The sequence below is a fragment of the Entelurus aequoreus genome, linkage group LG03, assembly GCF_033978785.1.
Source record: "Entelurus aequoreus isolate RoL-2023_Sb linkage group LG03, RoL_Eaeq_v1.1, whole genome shotgun sequence".
Classification (NCBI taxonomy): domain Eukaryota; kingdom Metazoa; phylum Chordata; class Actinopteri; order Syngnathiformes; family Syngnathidae; genus Entelurus; species Entelurus aequoreus.
The window spans coordinates 93655797-93660280 of record NC_084733.1 but is presented as its reverse complement, the minus strand read 5'-3'; positions in this window follow the sequence as shown (position 1 = coordinate 93660280).

Below are 4484 nucleotides of genomic sequence, written 5' to 3'. Positions count from 1 at the left end.
TAAGACGTTATTCCAAAATAAGAGACCAACCTAAGGTACTCCCTCCACGTTCTCATCTAGCTAGTAGCGAACATCCGTTCTTGATAGAAACATTTCAAGTGATTTAGGTAGCACTTTTTGTCTTTTCCCCCCATATTAGTATTTTTAGCATTATTACTCTTATCTGTATTTGCTTTTGTTTTCTTTCCTTGATGTTGCAAGTGCCTTGACTTTTGTGTGAATTATAAATATGTTTGTTGTTCAATTAAAAAAAAGAAAAGAAAAAAAAGGAGCGAACATCCGGCTAGCCTCTCTGTAGCAAGAAGCCACCGTTGCCGCAGTCCAGTGCCACTTCCTAAAATGTTTTTCAAAATAAGAGACCAACCTTCGGTACTCCCTCCACTTTCTCGTCTAGCTCCAGGGGGTTGTAAAATGTTTGATTTACAACCTCCTGGCTCTGTTTTGTACTGTTTTTTGTACTTACTTGGATTATTATTTCTCAACTGTTTGTAAATGTTGAAATTTATAAATAAAGGTTTATAAATAAATAAATAAAAATTCTCATCTAGCTAGTAGCGAACATCCATCCTTGTTAAAAACATTTAAAGTGATTTAGGTCGCACTTTTTCTCCCCCCCATATTTTTAGTATTATTACTCTATTTGTATTTGCTTTTGTTTTCTTTCCTTCATGTTGCAAGTGCCTTGACTTTTGTGTGAATTATAAATGTTTGTGTTCAATTTTTAAAAAAAGAAAAAAAAAAAGGAGCGAACATTCGGCTAGCCCTTCTGTGGCAGCCCAGTGCCACTTCCTAAGAGGTTTTTCAAAACAAGAGACCAAAGGCTGCCTTGCAGTAAATGCGTGTATTGCATTTTTTTTTTTTTTAAGTCCTCAACTAACTTACATGCAGTTTATTGTCTTTTCCACACCAAATCATGTCTATTAATGCACATTTTATTTATGTATTACTTAGTTTGCCTCGTCTCGCCGTGGACACGCATCTCAAAGGGGCGTGTCCCTTAGTCAAGACGCTATTAAAGGCCTACTGAAATGAATTTTTTTTATTTAAACGGGGATAGCAGATCTATTCTATGTGTCATACTTGATCATTTCGCGATATTGCCATATTTTTGCTGAAAGGATTTAGTATAGAACAACGACGATAAAGATTGCAACTTTTGGTATCTGATAAAAAAAAGGCTTGCACCTACCGGAAGTAGCGTGACGTAGTCAGTTGAACATATACGCAAAGTTCCCTATTGTTTACAATGATGGCCGCATGAAGTGAGAGAGATTCGGACCGAGAAAGCGACAATTTCCCCATTAATTTGAGCGAGGATGAAAGATTTGTGGATGAGTAAAGTGCAAGTGAAGGACTAGTGGGGAGTTGAAGCTATTCAGATAGGGAAGATGCTGTGAGAGCCGGGGGTGACCTGATATTCAGCTGGGAATGACTACAACAGTAAATAAACACAAGACATATATATACTCTATTAGCCACAACACAACCAGGCTTATATTTAATATGCCACAAATTAATCCTGCATAAAAACACCTGCGTGTTTGTTATGCTAGCTCCTAGCTCCTCTGCTAGCTCCTAGCTCCATAGAACACGCCAATACAATTCAAACACCTGATCAACACACACAATCACTCAGCCCAAAAGACCGTTTACCTAACCCAAGGTTCATAAAGCTTATATATTTTTAAAAAGTTACGTACGTGACGCGCACATACGGTCAAGTTATCGAATGTTTAGCAGCCAAGGCTGCATACTCACGGTACCTGATATTCAGCTGGGAATGACTACAACAGTAAATAAACACAAGACATATATATACTCTATTAGCCACAACACAACCAGGCTTATATTTAATATGCCACAAATTAATCCTGCATAATAACACCTGCGTGTTTGTTATGCTAGCTCCTAGCTCCTCTGCTAGCTCCTAGCTCCATAGAACACGCCAATACAATTCAAACACCCGATCAACACACACAATCACTCAGCCCAAAAGACCGTTCACCTAACCCAAGGTTCATAAAGCTTATATATTTTTAAAAAGTTACGTACGTGACGCGCACTTACGGTACGGTACGTGTTATGCTAGCTCCTAGCTCCTCTGCTAGCTCCTAGCTCCATAGAACACGCCAATACAATTCAAACACATGATCAACACACACAATCACTCAGCCCAAAAGACCGTTCACCTAACCCAAGGTTCATAAAGCTTATATATTTTAAAAAAGTTACGTACATACGCAAAAAAAAGCCAAAGCTGCATACTCACAGTAGCACGTCTGCGTCTTTGTCATCCAAATCAAAGTAATCCTGGTAAGAGTCTGTGTTGTCCCAGTTCTCTACAGGCGTCTGTGTATCCAAATCAAAAGTCCTCCTGGTTAGAGTCTCTGTTATCCGAGTTCTTCCATCTTGACTGCATCTTTCGGGAATGTAAACAAAGAAGCGCCGGCTGTGTACTGTTGTGGCTGACTACGTTCGAAAAATACGTCCATTTCGCACCGACAACTTTCTTCTTTGCTTGCTTGGCTTCCTTCTCCATAATGCAATGAACATGATTGAAACAGATTCACGAACACAGATGTCCAGAATACTGTGGAATTATGAAATGAAAACAGAGCGTTTTCGTATCGGCTTCAATGTGGAAGGCATACCCGTGTTCCCCGGTCTACGTCACGCGCATACGTCATCCTCAGAGGCGTTTCGAACCGGAAGTTTAGCGGCAAATTTAAAATGTCACTTTATAAGTTAACCCGGCCGTATTGGCATGTGTTATAATGTTAAGATTTCATCATTGATATATAAACTATCAGACTGCGTGGTCGGTAGTAGTGGGTTTCAGTAGGCCTTTAAAGAGCAACAGGAAGTGGTTTATTTTGAAGGAGTAGGGCGGAACCTTTATCCCTAATGTACGAGTGTTGCTGTTAAACATTGTCAGTATGTTCTCACTCACTGACGAGTCCAAATATTTGGCCAGGTCTGCAACAAATAAACTCTATTTTTATTCAGACTTAGACAACTTAGACTAACTTTAATGACCCACAAGGGAAATTGTTACACACAGAAAGTGTAAAGATGGAAAGTAAAATAAAAATGTACCATAATAGCAATATAAAATATAATATATATGTAATATTTACATATTATATATACAGTATATGTGATATATTATATTATATACAATATATAACAATGACTATGTGGTGTTACTTGGTGAAAAAAGTGTGTAGTAGATAAGAAGTAGTAGTAGCAGTAGTAGGCAACATGTTTAGATGTTTCTAGACGAGGTGGAAATGAGATCCTGGCCTTGATAGGAGCACATCTGTGTGCGTCTGCTTTGGTTCAAGCTGATAAGGCCGAGTCGAGTGCACGGAAAGCTCTGGAACAATAAAAGTAGGATTTATTGGCGTGTTTACCGGAAGCAGGAATGTGATAAAAGATGCAGCAAACAGAGCATGTTTAGTCTAATAAATATGGAGGGCTGTTTCCCTTCTTACGCCTTTGGTAAATCATTTATCATGACATGTAAATATCCGGTTTTAAATATGGCTACAATGTTGATAAATGAAGTATAAAAGAAATGAAGAAACAAAAACAAGTTAGCCACTAGCTAATGTTTAATGACAATAATACCTTTTATTGTATTCGATTCTTCATTGTTTCGAGTCTTCATTTGTGAGAAAGGCTGCCATCTTGTGGTGAATCGTGTTTATTACACTTATTTATGACACTGTTTCGTACAATGTTTTGGTCATTGAATGTTCTTTTCATAAATGGACATTGAAAAAAAACAACAACAATTTGAACGTCGTTTCAAAATACAGAAAAGGAAATTAAAATACCCAAAACATAAGTTTAGTTGTTGTTTAAAAGTAATATATAAATATAAAAAACGGTTTGATCTTATATTTCCAAAAATAAAAATCTCAGTAAACAAGAACGCAAAACAGACCAAACCGGATGTTTTATTTCAAAGTAAAAGCGGGTACAATTACTACGACACCGTGGTCCGTGCACCTTCCGTTCATTCTATTTCCAATTCTTAAACGGAAATTAAAAAAACTATATTCAGTTGTGAAACAAAGGTTAAAACACTATTTCATGACACTTTTTAAAACGACAAAAGGACACACGCTGAACAAAGATGTTAGCGTTATGCTAAAAACATGCTAAACGCAAAGAAAAAGCTAAAATACTGCTTCCGGTTCAATTTGGGTATTTTTCATAGAGATAAAGACGCATTTTTGCATTTGGATGCACTTTTTTTTTTTCCAATGTATGTTTATCTGTGTGAAAAATACACAAATTGAACCGGAAGCAGTATTTTAGCTTTTCCTTTGCGTTTAGCATGTTTTTAGCATAACGCTAACATCTTTGTACAGCAGGCGTCCTATTTTCGTTTTTAAAAAGTGTCATTGAATAGATAAACATGCATTTTTGCATTTGGATGAACATATTTTTTTTTCGAGTTTAGTGTTTATCTGGAA